General features: G+C 48.4%; 1 pseudogene across 1 annotated transcript in view; it reads right to left on the reverse strand.

The window, feature by feature from the left end:
- Nucleotides 1-214: 214 nt before the first annotated feature.
- LOC148523429 (uncharacterized) overlaps nucleotides 215-19,766 on the reverse strand; it is a 45,799-nt pseudogene continuing 26,247 nt past the window's right edge. Inside the window, exons 2-4 of the transcript XR_015878468.1 lie at nucleotides 12,104-12,230; nucleotides 11,951-12,025; nucleotides 215-2,241 (exon numbers count right to left, since the gene is read on the reverse strand). The product of XR_015878468.1 is annotated as an uncharacterized LOC148523429 (transcript). The remainder of the gene's footprint in view (nucleotides 2,242-11,950; nucleotides 12,026-12,103; nucleotides 12,231-19,766) is intronic.

Raw genomic sequence — 19,766 nt, forward strand, 5'->3', positions numbered from 1 at the left:
ACTGCAGTACGTGTATGTGTGTGGGGAGACGTTCCTCACTGCAGTACGTGTATGTGTGTGGGGAGAGGTTCCTCACTGCAGTACGTGTATGTGTGTGGGGAGACGTTCCTCACTGCAGTACGTGTATGTGTGTGGGGAGAGGTTCCTCACTGCAGTACGTGTATGTGTGTGGGGAGACGTTCCTCACTGCAGTACGTGTATGTGTGTGGGGAGAGGTTCCTCACTGCAGTACGTGTATGTGTGTGGGGAGAGGTTCCTCACTGCAGTACATGTATGTGTGTGGGGAGAGGTTCCTCACTGCAGTACATGTATGTGTGTGGGGAGAGGTTCCTCACTGCAGTACTACATACAGAACTTGTGTAGAAGCAATGCTGAGAGGAATGGGCCCTTAAAATAGAGAACTATATTGTGTGGGGACGGAATAATGGGGGACGGTCAGTGCAGGCAGCGTAGGGACTAGTCAGGGCTTAGTAGCCATTTCCTGGCCCCCTCACTGACACAAGACACAAAGTTACGCTGATAAGATGCCCAGAGGCTCAGGTACAGCAGCCGTTTTGACTGTAAGTATCGCACACATGGATGTTAGACGTAAGGACACAGAAAAGTATAATAATTTACACATAAAATTACACCGGACTGGTAAACGGATGTCATCGGCAGGCTACATATCACCAGCTACTCTACTAGTAATGTCCCCAGCCTAATGGGCCATTAGCCTGGCACCATGTCCGCTCATGTCATGGGTCTTCTCATGGACCTTCCGCTGATAGCTGATGCTGTAGCTCCTGGGGCACTGGTTACATTTGTAGGGCTTTTCCCCCGTGTGGACTCGGTGGTGGATCTTTAGCGTGTAGGCCTTGGTGAAGCTCTTCTGACACACCTCACACTGGTATGGCCTGGCACCAGTATGGTTCCTGCGGTGTTCTACGAAGGAGGAGCAATCGCTGAAAGCCCTTCCGCACTCGGCGCACTTGTAAGGGCGCTCGCCGGTATGAGTCCTCCTGTGGACGGTGAGGTGAGACTTCTCTCGGAAACTCTTCTGACACACCGTGCACTGGTACGGCTTGGCACCGGAGTGTATCCTCTGATGCCGGACCATGGAGGAGTAGTCGCTGAAATTTTTTGTGCACTCGGTGCACTTGTAAGGACGCTCCCCGGTGTGCGTCCTCTTGTGGACACGTAGGTGAGAGATGACACTGAAGCTCTTCAGACACTCCAAGCACTGGTAGGGCCTCTCTCCGCTATGGATCCTCTTGTGGACGGTCAGGAGGTTGTTTTTTGAAAAACACTTGAGACATTCCTGGCACTGGTAAGGTTTCTCCCCGGTGTGGATTCTCAGATGGACTTTGAGACTGTAGGACTTGCTGAAACTCTTCTCGCACACGTGACACTGGTGGGTCTTCTCGGGCTGAACGACAGGTTTTGCCCGCTTGAACCGCAAGGCCTCGTGTGCCCACTCTTCGTGGGTGGTCCGGTGGATCTTCAGTCGGATGTTCTGGGAGAAGCACTGGTCACACCTGGGACACTGATATGGTTTCTCCCCCGTGTGAATTCTTTGGTGAACTTTAAGGTTGTAAGATTTGCTAAAAGTCTTCTCGCACACGTCACAGACGTGCACTCTTTTGGCGGCTAAGTTGCAGGGGGCATCCTGCCGAAGCAGCCGCTTCACCTCCTTCAGCCTAAGGTCCAGTTTGTCGTGCTGGATTCTAAGGTGCTCCCGCAGATTTGCTTTCTGGGGAAAACTCTTCCCACACTCGGGACACCTGAAGGGATATTCCTCGGTGTGCGAGCGGCGGTGAGATTTCAGGTAGTCTATGCGAGAAAAGCCTTTGCCGCAGTCTCTGCACACGAATGGCTTCTCTCCGCTGTGGAACCGCGAGTGGATCTGCAAGCGATAGCGGCTGGGAAAGGCTTTCTTGCATATGTTGCAGGGAAATGCAGAATCAGATCGACGCTGCTTAGTTTCATGTCTCTTATAGCGTTCCAGAAAACCCCACGTGGAATGTCGTTTCATTGAGTACTTCTGGGATAAAACGTCATTTTTGGTGTGTGGCCAGTCCCTGTTGTAGTCCTCATTTTTGATCAGGCTGAACCTCTGCTTTATCCCTGGACAGGAACGTTTGCTCTTTCTGTGCACGCTCCGGCTGTTGGGGAACCGCTGCAATGGAGACTCCTCCTTAATGGCCTCCATACTGGTGCAGATCACCATCGCCAGCTCCGTGGAATTCTGAGCCAAGAAATCTGCGAGAACAGAAACAGAAGAGATATGAGGACACAGGTAACAAATACTGTGCCAGGTACCCACACTACAGCGTCCTGCGCTTATGGAGAAACGGGTTCAGTTTTCATAACAGAGATAGGAGTAAAACAAACTGGTACTACCCCCCCGTCCCCCAACCACTATAACAAGTGACCGCTAGATACAGTATAATGACCAACGCTTAATTATGAAGGTGGCCTGGGCATAACGCATCCAGCGATCAATTTACCCCTAGTGGCCATGTGATCAGCGCTAAGGTCAGTGTCCTCATACTGTATAGTAACACCGGCAGCTATAGCGTATGTCTGATAATTACCCCTAGTGACCATGTGATCAGTGCTAAGGTCAGTGTCCTCATACTGTATAGTAACACCGGCAGCTATAGAGTATGTCTGATAATTACCCCTAGTGACCGTGTGATCAGCGCTAAGGTCAGTGTCCTCATACTGTATAGTAACACCGGCAGCTATAGAGTATGTCTGATAATTACCCCTAGTGACCATGTGATCAGCGCTAAGGTCAGTGTCCTCATACTGTATAGTAACACTGGCAGCTATAGCGTATGTCTGATAATTACCCCTAGTGACCATGTGATCAGCGCTAAGGTCAGTGTCCTCATACTGTATAGTAACACCGGCAGCTATAGAGTATGTCTGATAATTACCCCTAGTGACCATGTGATCAGCGCTAAGGTCAGTGTCCTCATACTGTATAGTAACACTGGCAGCTATAGAGTATGTCTGATAATTACCCCTAGTGACCATGTGATCAGCGCTAAGGTCAGTGTCCTCATACTGTATAGTAACACCGGCAGCTATAGAGTATGTCTGATAATTACCCCTAGTGACCGTGTGATCAGCGCTAAGGTCAGTGTGCTCATACTGTATAGTAACACCGGCAGCTATAGAGTATGTCTGATAATTACCCCTAGTGACCATGTGATCAGCGCTAAGGTCAGTGTCCTCATACTGTATAGTAACACCGGCAGCTATAGAGTATATCTGATAATTACCCCTAGTGACCGTGTGATCAGCGCTAAGGTCAGTGTCCTCATACTGTATAGTAACACCGGCAGCTATAGAGTATGTCTGATAATTACCCCTAGTAACCATGTGATCAGCGCTAAGGTCAGTGTCCTCATACTGTATAGTAACACCGGCAGCTATAGAGTATGTCTGATAATTACCCCTAGTGACCGTGTGATCAGCGCTAAGGTCAGTGTCCTCATACTGTATAGTAACACCGGCAGCTATAGAGTATGTCTGATAATTACCCCTAGTGACCGTGTGATCAGCGCTAAGGTCAGTGTCCTCATACTGTATAGTAACACCGGCAGCTATAGGGTATGTCTGATAATTACCCCTAGTGACCGTGTGATCAGCGCTAAGGTCAGTGTCCTCATACTGTATAGTAACACCGGCAGCTATAGAGTATGTCTGATAATTACCCCTAGTGACCATGTGATCAGCGCTAAGGTCAGTGTCCTCATACTGTATAGTAACACCGGCAGCTATAGAGTATGTCTGATAATTACCCCTAGTGACCATGTGATCAGCGCTAAGGTCAGTGTCCTCATACTGTATAGTAACACCGGCAGCTATAGAGTATGTCTGATAATTACCCCTAGTGACCATGTGATCAGCGCTAAGGTCAGTGTCCTCATACTGTATAGTAACACCGGCAGCTATAGCGTATGTCTGATAATTACCCCTAGTGACCGTGTGATCAGCGCTAAGGTCAGTGTCCTCATACTGTATAGTAACACCGGCAGCTATAGAGTATGTCTGATAATTACCCCTAGTGACCGTGTGATCAGCGCTAAGGTCAGTGTCCTCATACTGTATAGTAACACCGGCAGCTATAGCGTATGTCTGATAATTACCCCTAGTGACCGTGTGATCAGCGCTAAGGTCAGTGTCCTCATACTGTATAGTAACACCGGCAGCTATAGAGTATGTCTGATAATTACCCCTAGTGACCGTGTGATCAGCGCTAAGGTCAGTGTCCTCATACTGTATAGTAACACCGGCAGCTATAGAGTATGTCTGATAATCACCCCTAGTGACCATGTGATCAGCGCTAAGGTCAGTGTCCTCATACTGTATAGTAACACCGGCAGCTATAGCGTATGTCTGATAATTACCCCTAGTGACCGTGTGATCAGCGCTAAGGTCAGTGTCCTCATACTGTATAGTAACACCGGCAGCTATAGAGTATGTCTGATAATTACCCCTAGTGACCGTGTGATCAGCGCTAAGGTCAGTGTCCTCATACTGTATAGTAACACCGGCAGCTATAGCGTATGTCTGATAATTACCCCTAGTGACCATGTGATCAGCGCTAAGGTCAGTGTCCTCATACTGTATAGTAACACCGGCAGCTATAGCGTATGTCTGATAATTACCCCTAGTGACCGTGTGATCAGCGCTAAGGTCAGTGTCCTCATACTGTATAGTAACACCGGCAGCTATAGAGTATGTCTGATAATTACCCCTAGTGACCATGTGATCAGCGCTAAGGTCAGTGTCCTCATACTGTATAGTAACACCGGCAGCTATAGAGTATGTCTGATAATTACCCCTAGTGACCGTGTGATCAGCGCTAAGGTCAGTGTCCTCATACTGTATAGTAACACCGGCAGCTATAGAGTATGTCTGATAATTACCCCTAGTGACCATGTGATCAGCGCTAAGGTCAGTGTCCTCATACTGTATAGTAACACCGGCAGCTATAGAGTATGTCTGATAATTACCCCTAGTGACCGTGTGATCAGCGCTAAGGTCAGTGTCCTCATACTGTATAGTAACACCGGCAGCTATAGAGTATGTCTGATAATTACCCCTAGTGACCATGTAATCAGCGCTAGGGTCAGTGTCCTCATACTGTATAGTAACACCGGCAGCTATAGAGTATGTCTGATAATTACCCCTAGTGACCGTGTGATCAGCGCTAAGGTCAGTGTCCTCATACTGTATAGTAACACCGGCAGCTATAGAGTATGTCTGATAATTACCCCTAGTGACCGTATGATCAGCGCTAAGGTCAGTGTCCTCATACTGTATAGTAACACCGGCAGCTATAGCGTATGTCTGATAATTACCCCTAGTGACCGTGTGATCAGCGCTAAGGTCAGTGTCCTCATACTGTATAGTAACACCGGCAGCTATAGAGTATGTCTGATAATTACCCCTAGTGACCGTGTGATCAGCGCTAAGGTCAGTGTCCTCATACTGTATAGTAACACCGGCAGCTATAGAGTATGTCTGATAATTACCCCTAGTGACCATGTGATCAGCGCTAAGGTCAGTGTCCTCATACTGTATAGTAACACCGGCAGCTATAGCGTATGTCTGATAATTACCCCTAGTGACCGTGTGATCAGCGCTAAGGTCAGTGTCCTCATACTGTATAGTAACACCGGCAGCTATAGAGTATGTCTGATAATTACCCCTAGTGACCGTGTAATCAGCGCTAGGGTCAGTGTCCTCATACTGTATAGTAACACCGGCAGCTATAGCGTATGTCTGATAATTACCCCTAGTGACCATGTGATCAGCGCTAAGGTCAGCGTCCTCATACTGTATAGTAACACCGGCAGCTATAGCGTATGTCTGATAATTACCCCTAGTGACCGTGTGATCAGCGCTAAGGTCAGTGTCCTCATACCGTATAGTAACACCGGCAGCTATAGCGTATGTCTGATAATTACCCCTAGTGACCGTGTGATCAGCGCTAAGGTCAGTGTCCTCATACCGTATAGTAACACCGGCAGCTATAGAGTATGTCTGATAATTACCCCTAGTGACCGTGTGATCAGCGCTAAGGTCAGTGTCCTCATACTGTATAGTAACACCGGCAGCTATAGAGTATGTCTGATAATTACCCCTAGTGACCGTGTGATCAGCGCTAAGGTCAGTGTCCTCATACTGTATAGTAACACCGGCAGCTATAGAGTATGTCTGATAATTACCCCTAGTGACCGTGTGATCAGCGCTAAGGTCAGTGTCCTCATACTGTATAGTAACACCGGCAGCTATAGCGTATGTCTGATAATTACCCCTAGTGACCGTGTGATCAGCGCTAAGGTCAGTGTCCTCATACTGTATAGTAACACCGGCAGCTATAGAGTATGTCTGATAATTACCCCTAGTGACCGTGTGATCAGCGCTAAGGTCAGTGTCCTCATACTGTATAGTAACACCGGCAGCTATAGAGTATGTCTGATAATTACCCCTAGTGACCATGTGATCAGCGCTAAGGTCAGTGTCCTCATACTGTATAGTAACACCGGCAGCTATAGAGTATGTCTGATAATTACCCCTAGTGACCGTGTGATCAGCGCTAAGGTCAGTGTCCTCATACTGTATAGTAACAGCGGCAGCTATAGCGTATGTCTGATAATTACCCCTAGTGACCATGTGATCAGCGCTAAGGTCAGTGTCCTCATACTGTATAGTAACACCGGCAGCTATAGAGTATGTCTGATAATTACCCCTAGTGACCGTGTGATCAGCGCTAAGGTCAGTGTCCTCATACTGTATAGTAACACCGGCAGCTATAGAGTATGTCTGATAATTACCCCTAGTGACCATGTGATCAGCGCTAAGGTCAGTGTCCTCATACTGTATAGTAACACCGGCAGCTATAGAGTATGTCTGATAATTACCCCTAGTGACCGTGTGATCAGCGCTAAGGTCAGTGTCCTCATACTGTATAGTAACACCGGCAGCTATAGAGTATGTCTGATAATTACCCCTAGTGACCGTGTGATCAGCGCTAAGGTCAGTGTCCTCATACTGTATAGTAACACCGGCAGCTATAGAGTATGTCTGATAATTACCCCTAGTGACCGTGTGATCAGCGCTAAGGTCAGTGTCCTCATACTGTATAGTAACACCGGCAGCTATAGAGTATGTCTGATAATTACCCCTAGTGACCGTGTGATCAGCGCTAAGGTCAGTGTCCTCATACTGTATAGTAACACCGGCAGCTATAGAGTATGTCTGATAATTACCCCTAGTGACCATGTGATCAGCGCTAAGGTCAGTGTCCTCATACTGTATAGTAACACCGGCAGCTATAGCGTATGTCTGATAATTACCCCTAGTGACCATGTGATCAGCGCTAAGGTCAGTGTCCTCATACTGTATAGTAACACCGGCAGCTATAGCGTATGTCTGATAATTACCCCTAGTGACCATGTGATCAGCGCTAAGGTCAGTGTCCTCATACTGTATAGTAACACCGGCAGCTATAGAGTATGTCTGATAATTACTCCTAGTGACCGTGTGATCAGTGCTAAGGTCAGTGTCCTCATACTGTATAGTAACACCGGCAGCTATAGAGTATGTCTGATAATTACCCCTAGTGACCGTGTGATCAGCGCTAAGGTCAGTGTCCTCATACTGTATAGTAACACCGGCAGCTATAGAGTATGTCTGATAATTACCCCTAGTGACCGTGTGATCAGCGCTAAGGTCAGTGTCCTCATACTGTATAGTAACACCGGCAGCTATAGAGTATATCTGATAATTACCCCTAGTGACCGTGTGATCAGCGCTAAGGTCAGTGTCCTCATACTGTATAGTAACACCGGCAGCTATAGAGTATGTCTGATAATTACTCCTAGTGACCGTGTGATCAGCGCTAAGGTCAGTGTCCTCATACTGTATAGTAACACCGGCAGCTATAGAGTATGTCTGATAATTACCCCTAGTGACCATGTGATCAGCGCTAAGGTCAGTGTCCTCATACTGTATAGTAACACCGGCAGCTATAGCGTATGTCTGATAATTACCCCTAGTGACCGTGTGATCAGCGCTAAGGTCAGTGTCCTCATACTGTATAGTAACACCGGCAGCTATAGAGTATGTCTGATAATTACCCCTAGTGACCATGTGATCAGCGCTAAGGTCAGTGTCCTCATACTGTATAGTAACACCGGCAGCTATAGAGTATGTCTGATAATTACCCCTAGTGACCGTGTGATCAGCGCTAAGGTCAGTGTCCTCATACTGTATAGTAACACCGGCAGCTATAGAGTATGTCTGATAATTACCCCTAGTGACCGTGTGATCAGCGCTAAGGTCAGTGTCCTCATACTGTATAGTAACACCGGCAGCTATAGCGTATGTCTGATAATTACCCCTAGTGACCGTGTGATCAGCGCTAAGGTCAGTGTCCTCATACTGTATAGTAACACCGGCAGCTATAGCGTATGTCTGATAATCACCCCTAGTGACCATGTGATCAGCGCTAAGGTCAGTGTCCTCATACTGTATAGTAACACCGGCAGCTATAGAGTATGTCTGATAATTACCCCTAGTGACCGTGTGATCAGCGCTAAGGTCAGTGTCCTCATACTGTATAGTAACACCGGCAGCTATAGAGTATGTCTGATAATTACCCCTAGTGACCGTGTGATCAGCGCTAAGGTCAGTGTCCTCATACAGTATAGTAACACCGGCAGCTATAGTGTATGTCTGATAAATACCCCTAGTGACCATGTGATCAGCGCTAAGGTCAGTGTCCTCATACTGTATAGTAACACCGGCAGCTATAGAGTATGTCTGATAATTACCCCTAGTGACCATGTGATCAGCGCTAAGGTCAGTGTCCTCATACTGTATAGTAACACCGGCAGCTATAGCGTATGTCTGATAATTACCCCTAGTGACCATGTGATCAGCGCTAAGGTCAGTGTCCTCATACTGTATAGTAACACCGGCAGCTATAGAGTATGTCTGATAATTACCCCTAGTGACCATGTGATCAGCGCTAAGGTCAGTGTCCTCATACTGTATAGTAACACCGGCAGCTATAGAGTATGTCTGATAATTACCCCTAGTGACCATGTGATCAGCGCTAAGGTCAGTGTCCTCATACTGTATAGTAACACCGGCAGCTATAGAGTATATCTGATAATTACCCCTAGTGACCGTGTGATCAGCGCTAAGGTCAGTGTCCTCATACTGTATAGTAACACCGGCAGCTATAGAGTATGTCTGATAATTACCCCTAGTGACCGTGTGATCAGCGCTAAGGTCAGTGTCCTCATACTGTATAGTAACACCGGCAGCTATAGAGTATGTCTGATAAATACCCCTAGTGACCATGTGATCAGCGCTAAGGTCAGTGTCCTCATACTGTATAGTAACACCGGCAGCTATAGCGTATGTCTGATAAATACCCCTAGTGACCGTGTGATCAGCGCTAAGGTCAGTGTCCTCATACTGTATAGTAACACCGGCAGCTATAGAGTATGTCTGATAATTACCCCTAGTGACCATGTGATCAGCGCTAAGGTCAGTGTCCTCATACTGTATAGTAACACCGGCAGCTATAGAGTATGTCTGATAATTACCCCTAGTGACCATGTGATCAGCGCTAAGGTCAGTGTCCTCATACTGTATAGTAACACCGGCAGCTATAGAGTATGTCTGATAATTACTCCTAGTGACCATGTGATCAGCGCTAAGGTCAGTGTCCTCATACTGTATAGTAACACCGGCAGCTATAGAGTATGTCTGATAATTACCCCTAGTGACCGTGTGATCAGCGCTAAGGTCAGTGTCCTCATACTGTATAGTAACACCGGCAGCTATAGAGTATGTCTGATAATTACCCCTAGTGACCGTGTGATCAGCGCTAAGGTCAGTGTCCTCATACTGTATAGTAACACCGGCAGCTATAGAGTATGTCTGATAATTACCCCTAGTGACCGTGTGATCAGCGCTAAGGTCAGTGTCCTCATACTGTATAGTAACACCGGCAGCTATAGCGTATGTCTGATAATTACCCCTAGTGACCGTGTGATCAGCGCTAAGGTCAGTGTCCTCATACTGTATAGTAACACCGGCAGCTATAGAGTATGTCTGATAATTACCCCTAGTGACCATGTGATCAGCGCTAAGGTCAGTGTCCTCATACTGTATAGTAACACCGGCAGCTATAGCGTATGTCTGATAATTACCCCTAGTGACCGTGTGATCAGCGCTAAGGTCAGTGTCCTCATACTGTATAGTAACACCGGCAGCTATAGAGTATGTCTGATAATTACCCCTAGTGACCGTGTGATCAGCGCTAAGGTCAGTGTCCTCATACTGTATAGTAACACCGGCAGCTATAGCGTATGTCTGATAATTACCCCTAGTGACCGTGTGATCAGCGCTAAGGTCAGTGTCCTCATACTGTATAGTAACACCGGCAGCTATAGCGTATGTCTGATAATTACCCCTAGTGACCATGTGATCAGCGCTAAGGTCAGTGTCCTCATACTGTATAGTAACACCGGCAGCTATAGCGTATGTCTGATAATTACCCCTAGTGACCGTGTGATCAGCGCTAAGGTCAGTGTCCTCATACTGTATAGTAACACCGGCAGCTATAGAGTATGTCTGATAATTACTCCTCTCATTCCCTTCTTCGTCCCATGCAGTCAGGCTCCAGCACTCTGTTGAGTGTCAGTAAGGGTCAGTTCTCCGTACTCTTCCTCCTGCAGCGTCTGACACTGTGGTCGCCCCCTCTCCTGCCCACCAATGGCCCCAAGTCACAGTTCTGTCCCGGTACACTCTACACCAGGTGTATTATCGGGCTCACTCTATAGCTGCTGGTGTTACTATACAGAACTGCTCCTTTAGGGTTTCACCCTCCGGTACTTCACCCGCCCTCACTAAGTGTTAGGGAACCCCGAGGCTCTGCGCACGCCCCTCTGCTCCTGTCACAGTACAGCTCCTCTATTGGGGAACACATAGGCTGCCAGCATCACCTCTACACTGACAACACCCAAATCTTCCCCTCCCCCCCTCCTACTTCAATATCCACTCTGCGCACATAGTTATTATTATTACTTCTGTAACATGATGAAACCAAACTCTATACAGAAATGGCGGCAGGATTCGGTATGAAGCTATTACTAGGTGATGCTGTATCCGTTTATACACCTAGTACACAGCCTGGTGTAAGACAGGGAGTAGGGGACCCTGCAGAACCCCTGTTGGCAGGGAGTGCTGGAGCTTGTAGTGCCTGCTTGGAGGAAGATTTCGGGTACCCCACGGTATAAACACAGAGAGATATAGGATACTCTCACTGTATAGCACCATCCTTTCAGCAGGAGCGTCATGGCGCGGCGGGTGGTTTATCCGCTATTAGGCCTGATTCAGGGCTCCACGCGTGTCGGGTGTCCGCTAACAAGGAGTCTACACATTTCTGCAGCCGTGCCGCCCCCATCCATGCCCTTGTGATATTACCCATCATGGCGATCAGCGCACATCTGGATCTCTACCAGTGCTAAACTCTGAAACGCCCTCGGAGCACGTACATTACGTGCGATCCCAACCCCCGCTCAGCCGCCAAGTGCGCCAGTGCTATGAGCCTTTATCTGGCTGACCGCTGAGAGCCGGGCACCTCATGTGTTATTGGAAGTGCAGCACCTATCCCCCTCCCCCCCCACACACTCAGTGCACCGGCAGCAGCGGTGACATAGCGGAGGGAACGACGCAGATCGCCTCACATGGAATCTTATTACATCAGCCACGGCCTGTGTGTCCCTGGCCTGCACCAGCACAGACCTACGGGGGGAGCCTAGGACCGCCTCCCACATCCTCGCAGGCGCGGGCCATGGTGTATCAGGGTAATATCACTCTGCCGGCATGGCATGGACGCAGAAAGAGACACCACGGCCTCACTCACCGCACTCTTCTTTCACAGACACGGAGCCGCTCTCCTCCTGCCCCAGCAGGATGTCACACATCTGAGCCGGGAACCCTGTAAGAGAGAGATGGTTACAGCTGTACAAGGAAGCACAATACGATCACCCCCCACCCTCCCTCAGCTGGCACCTACCTAGCGAGGAGACCGTCTCATAGTTGTCCTTCATCACAGTCCTGTACAGGTCCTTCTGCCAGTCCTCCAAGGACTGCCACTCCCCCTCCGAGAAATACACCGCCACATCTTCAAATGTGATCTGGCCCTGGGGGTAGAGGGTACAGGTGATTACCACGTTACAGGCGGCATAACAGGCCAGGAGGAGGGCATGGCTGGTTACACAGACACCCGTCACCTCTGGCGAGACCCACAGGTCTGACACTCTAATAACAGGACTAACAGCACAGTATATTACAGAGAGACAAGCGTCAGTAACTTCCTAACCAGCCCAGTGACTCAGACTTACTTATCGCGCCGGAGACCTCCTCTACATGGCCCATATCACACAGGCTCCAGGGACCCTACACTGACAGATATAAGACATATTACTGACACAGGCTCCAGGGACCCTACACTGACAGATATATGACATATTACTGACACAGGCTCCAGGGACCCTACACTGACAGATATAAGACATATTACTGACACAGGCTGCAGGGACCCTACACTGACAGATATAAGACATATTACTGACACAGGCTCCAGGGACCCTACACTGACAGATATAAGACATATTACTGACACAGGCTGCAGGGACCCTACACTGACAGATATAAGACATATTACTGACACAGGCTGCAGGGACCCTACACTGACAGATATAAGACATATTACTGACACAGGCTGCAGGGACCCTACACTGACAGATATATGACATATTACTGACACAGGCTCCAGGGACCCTACACTGACAGATATAAGACATATTACTGACACAGGCTGCAGGGACCCTACACTGACAGATATAAGACATATTACTGACACAGGCTGCAGGGACCCTACACTGACAGATATAAGACATATTACTGACACAGGCTCCAGGGACCCTACACTGACAGATATAAGACATATTACTGACACAGGCTGCAGGGACCCTACACTGACAGATATATGACATATTACTGACACAGGCTGCAGGGACCCTACACTGACAGATATATGACATATTACTGACACAGGCTGCAGGAACCCTACACTGACAAATATATGACATATTACTGACACAGGAGAACACTCTATACTTCACATTACATAACACATGGGCCCCCATAGACGAACTTCAGTCCTCATTCCAGGGTTATGTGTCCCAGTTTAAAGGGACAGTATAGTAAGCCTATATACACGGGGAGCAGGGGGTGCTGTACACAGTGCTGAGTATATGGTATCACAGTATAGTAAGCCTATATACACGGGGAGCAGGGGGTGCGGTGCTGTACACAGTGCTGAGTATATGGTATCACAGTATAGTAAGCCTATATACACGGGGAGCAGGGGGTGCTGTACACAGTGCTGAGTATATGGTATCACAGTATAGTAAGCCTATATACACGGGGAGCAGGGGGTGCGGTGCTGTACACAGTGCTGAGTATATGGTATCACAGTATAGTAAGCCTATATACACGGGGAGCAGGGGGTGCTGTACACAGTGCTGAGTATATGGTATCACAGTATAGTAAGCCTATATACACGGGGAGCAGGGGGTGCTGTACACAGTGCTGAGTATATGGTATCACAGTATAGTAAGCCTATATACACGGGGAGCAGGGGGTGCGGTGCTGTACACAGTGCTGAGTATATGGTATCACAGTATAGTAAGCCTATATACACGGGGAGCAGGGGGTGCTGTACACAGTGCTGAGTATATGGTATCACAGTATAGTAAGCCTATATACACGGGGAGCAGGGGGTGCTGTACACAGTGCTGAGTATATGGTATCACAGTATAGTAAGCCTATATACACGGGGAGCAGGGGGTGCTGTACACAGTGCTGAGTATATGGTATCACAGTATAGTAAGCCTATATACACGGGGAGCAGGGGGTGCGGTGCTGTACACAGTGCTGAGTATATGGTATCACAGTATAGTAAGCCTATATACACGGGGAGCAGGGGGTGCGGTGCTGTACACAGTGCTGAGTATATGGTATCACAGTATAGTAAGCCTATATACACGGGGAGCAGGGGCTGCGGTGCTGTACACAGTGCTGAGTATATGGTATCACAGTATAGTAAGCCTATATACACGGGGAGCAGGGGGTGCTGTACACAGTGCTGAGTATATGGTATCACAGTATAGTAAGCCTATATACACGGGGAGCAGGGGGTGCGGTGCTGTACACAGTGCTGAGTATATGATATCACAGTATAGTAAGCCTATATACACGGGGAGCAGGGGGTGCTGTACACAGTGCTGAGTATATGATATCACAGTATAGTAAGCATATATGCACGGGGAGCAGGGGGTGCAGTACACAGTGCTGAGTATATGGTATCACAGTATAGTAAGCCTATATACACGGGGATCAGGGGGTGCGGTGCTGTACACAGTGCTGAGTATATGGTATCACAGTATAGTAAGCCTATATACACGGGGAGCAGGGGCTGCGGTGCTGTACACAGTGCTGAGTATATGGTATCACAGTATAGTAAGCCTATATACACGGGGAGCAGGGGGTGCTGTACACAGTGCTGAGTATATGGTATCACAGTATAGTAAGCCTATATACACGGGGAGCAGGGGGTGCGGTGCTGTACACAGTGCTGAGTATATGATATCACAGTATAGTAAGCCTATATACACGGGGAGCAGGGGGTGCAGTACACAGTGCTGAGTATATGGTATCACAGTATAGTAAGCCTATATACACGGGGAGCAGGGGCTGCGGTGCTGTACACAGTGCTGAGTATATGGTATCACAGTATAGTAAGCCTATATACACGGGGAGCAGGGGGTGCTGTACACAGTGCTGAGTATATGGTATCACAGTATAGTAAGCCTATATACACGGGGAGCAGGGGGTGCGGTGCTGTACACAGTGCTGAGTATATGATATCACAGTATAGTAAGCATATATACACGGGGAGCAGGGGGTGCAGTACACAGTGCTGAGTATATGGTATCACAGTATAGTAAGCCTATATACACGGGGAGCAGGGGGTGCGGTGCTGTACACAGTGCTGAGTATATGGTATCACAGTATAGTAAGCCTATATACACGGGGAGCAGGGGGTGCGGTGCTGTACACAGTGCTGAGTATATGGTATCACAGTATAGTAAGCCTATATACACGGGGAGCAGGGGCTGCGGTGCTGTACACAGTGCTGAGTATATGGTATCACAGTATAGTAAGCCTATATACACGGGGAGCAGGGGGTGCGGTGCTGTACACAGTGCTGAGTATATGGTATCACAGTATAGTAAGCCTATATACACGGGGAGCAGGGGGTGCTGTACACAGTGCTGAGTATATGGTATCACAGTATAGTAAGCCTATATACACGGGGAGCAGGGGGTGCTGTACACAGTGCTGAGTATATGGTATCACAGTATAGTAAGCCTATATACACGGGGAGCAGGGGGTGCGGTGCTGTACACAGTGCTGAGTATATGATATCACAGTATAGTAAGCCTATATACACGGGGAGCAGGGGGTGCAGTACACAGTGCTGAGTATATGGTATCACAGTATAGTAAGCCTATATACACGGGGATCAGGGGGTGCGGTGCTGTACACAGTGCTGAGTATATGGTATCACAGTATAGTAAGCCTATATACACGGGGAGCAGGGGCTGCGGTGCTGTACACAGTGCTGAGTATATGGTATCACAGTATAGTAAGCCTATATACACGGGGAGCAGGGGGTGCTGTACACAGTGCTGAGTATATGGTATCACAGTATAGTAAGCCTATATACATGGGGAGCAGGGGGTGCGGTGCTGTACACAGTGCTGAGTATATGATATCACAGTATAGTAAGCCTATATACACGGGGAGCAGGGGGTGCAGTACACAGTGCTGAGTATATGGTATCACAGTATAGTAAGCCTATATACACGGGGAGCAGGGGGTGCGGTGCTGTACACAGTGCTGAGTATATGGTATCACAGTATAGTAAGCCTATATACACGGGGAGCAGGGGCTGCGGTGCTGTACACAGTGCTGAGTATATGGTATCACAGTATAGTAAGCCTATATACACGGGGAGCAGGGGGTGCTGTACACAGTGCTGAGTATATGGTATCACAGTATAGTAAGCCTATATACACGGGGAGCAGGGGGTGCGGTGCTGTACACAGTGCTGAGTATATGATATCACAGTATAGTAAGCATATATACACGGGGAGCAGGGGGTGCAGTACACAGTGCTGAGTATATGGTATCACAGTATAGTAAGCCTATATACACGGGGAGCAGGGGGTGCGGTGCTGTACACAGTGCTGAGTATATGGTATCACAGTATAGTAAGCCTATATACACGGGGAGCAGGGGGTGCGGTGCTGTACACAGTGCCGAGTATATGGTATCACAGTATAGTAAGCCTATATACACGGGGAGCAGGGGGTGCTGTACACAGTGCTGAGTATATGGTATCACAGTATAGTAAGCCTATATACACGGGGAGCAGGGGGTGCGGTGCTGTACACAGTGCTGAGTATATGGTATCACAGTATAGTAAGCCTATATACACGGGGAGCAGGGGGTGCGGTGCTGTACACAGTGCTGAGTATATGGTATCACAGTATAGTAAGCCTATATACACGGGGAGCAGGGGGTGCTGTACACAGTGCTGAGTATATGGTATCACAGTATAGTAAGCCTATATACACGGGGAGCAGGGGGTGCGGTGCTGTACACAGTGCTGAGTATATGGTATCACAGTATAGTAAGCCTATATACACGGGGAGCAGGGGGTGCTGTACACAGTGCTGAGTATATGGTATCACAGTATAGTAAGCCTATATACACGGGGAGCAGGGGGTGCGGTGCTGTACACAGTGCAGAGTATATGGTATCACAGTATAGTAAGCCTATATACACGGGGAGCAGGGGGTGCGGTGCTGTACACAGTGCTGAGTATATGGTATCACAGTATAGTAAGCCTATATACACGGGGAGCAGGGGGTGCGGTGCTGTACACAGTGCTGAGTATATGGTATCACAGTATAGTAAGCCTATATACACGGGGAGCAGGGGGTGCTGTACACAGTGCTGAGTATATGGTATCACAGTATAGTAAGCCTATATACACGGGGAGCAGGGGGTGCGGTGCTGTACACAGTGCTGAGTATATGGTATCACAGTATAGTAAGCCTATATACACAGGGAGCAGGGTGGGGGGTGCAGTACACAGTGCTGAGTATATGGTATCACAGTATAGTAAGCCTATATACACGGGGAGCAGGGGGTGCAGTGCTGTACACAGTGCTGAGTATATGGTATCACAGTATAGTAAGCCTATATACACGGGGAGCAGGGGGTGCTGTACACAGTGCTGAGTATATGGTATCACAGTATAGTAAGCCTATATACACGGGGAGCAGGGGGTGCGGTGCTGTACACAGTGCTGAGTATATGGTATCACAGTATAGTAAGCCTATATACACGGGGAGCAGGGGGTGCGGTGCTGTACACAGTGCTGAGTATATGGTATCACAGTATAGTAAGCCTATATACACGGGGAGCAGGGGGTGCGGTGCTGTACACAGTGCTGAGTATATGGTATCACAGTATAGTAAGCCTATATACACGGGGAGCAGGGGGTGCTGTACACAGTGCTGAGTATATGGTATCACAGTATAGTAAGCCTATATACACGGGGAGCAGGGGGTGCGGTGCTGTACACAGTGCTGAGTATATGGTATCACAGTATAGTAAGCCTATATACACGGGGAGCAGGGGGTGCGGTGCTGTACACAGTGCTGAGTATATGGTATCACAGTATAGTAAGCCTATATACACGGGGAGCAGGGGGTGCGGTGCTGTACACAGTGCTGAGTATATGGTATCACAGTATAGTAAGCCTATATACACGGGGAGCAGGGGGTGCTGTACACAGTGCTAAGTATATGGTATCACAGTATAGTAAGCCTATATACACGGGGAGCAGGGGGTGCGGTGCTGTACACAGTGCTGAGTATATGGTATCACAGTATAGTAAGCCTATATACACGGGGAGCAGGGGGTGCGGTGCTGTACACAGTGCTGAGTATATGGTATCACAGTATAGTAAGCCTATATACACGGGGAGCAGGGTGGGGGGTGCTGTACACAGTGCTGAGTATATGGTATCACAGTATAGTAAGCCTATATACACGGGGAGCAGGGGGTGCTGTACACAGTGCTGAGTATATGGTATCACAGTATAGTAAGCCTATATACACGGGGAGCAGGGGCTGCGGTGCTGTACACAGTGCTGAGTATATGGTATCACAGTATAGTAAGCCTATATACACAGGGAGCAGGGTGGGGGGTGCTGTACACAGTGCTGAGTATATGGTATCACAGTATAGTAAGCCTATATACACGGGGAGCAGGGGGTGCGGTGCTGTACACAGTGCTGAGTATATGGTATCACAGTATAGTAAGCCTATATACACGGGGAGCAGGGGGTGCGGTGCTGTACACAGTGCTGAGTATATGGTATCACAGTATAGTAAGCCTATATACACGGGGAGCAGGGGGTGCTGTACACAGTGCTGAGTATATGGTATCACAGTATAGTAAGCCTATATACACGGGGAGCAGGGGGTGCTGTACACAGTGCTGAATATATGGTATCACAGTATAGTAAGCCTATATACACGGGGAGCAGGGGTGAGGTGCTGTACACAGTGCTGAGTATATGGTATCACAGTATAGTAAGCCTATATACACGGGGAGCAGGGGGTGCGGTGCTGTACACAGTGCTGAGTATATGGTATCACAGTATAGTAAGCCTATATACACGGGGAGCAGGGGGTGCTGTACACAGTGCTGAGTATATGGTATCACAGTATAGTAAGCCTATATACACGGGGAGCAGGGGGTGCGGTGCTGTACACAGTGCTGAGTATATGGTATCACAGTATAGTAAGCCTATATACACGGGGAGCAGGGTGGGGGTGCTGTACACAGTGCTGAGTATATGGTATCACAGTATAGTAAGCCTATATACACGGGGAGCAGGGTGGGGGGTGCTGTACACAGTGCTGAGTATATGGTATCACAGTATAGTAAGCCTATATACATGGGGAGCAGGGGGTGCGGTGCTGTACACAGTGCTGAGTATATGGTATCACAGTATAGTAAGCCTATATACACGGGGAGCAGGGGGTGCGGTGCTGTACACAGTGCTGAGTATATGGTATCACAGTATAGTAAGCCTATATACACGGGGAGCAGGGGGTGCTGTACACAGTGCTGAGTATATGGTATCACAGTATAGTAAGCCTATATACACGGGGAGCAGGGGGTGCTGTACACAGTGCTGAGTATATGGTATCACAGTATAGTAAGCCTATATACACGGGGAGCAGGGGGTGCGGTGCTGTACACAGTGCTGAGTATATGGTATCACAGTATAGTAAGCCTATATACACGGGGAGCAGGGGGTGCGGTGCTGTACACAGTGCTGAGTATATGGTATCACAGTATAGTAAGCCTATATACACGGGGAGCAGGGGGTGCTGTACACAGTGCTGAGTATATGGTATCACAGTATAGTAAGCCTATATACACGGGGAGCAGGGTGGGGGGTGCTGTACACAGTGCTGAGTATATGGTATCACAGTATAGTAAGCTTATATACACGGGGAGCA

The sequence above is a fragment of the Taudactylus pleione genome, unplaced genomic scaffold (assembly GCF_031769625.1).
Source record: "Taudactylus pleione unplaced genomic scaffold, aTauple2 ptg000134l, whole genome shotgun sequence".
Taxonomy (NCBI): Eukaryota; Metazoa; Chordata; class Amphibia; order Anura; family Myobatrachidae; genus Taudactylus; species Taudactylus pleione.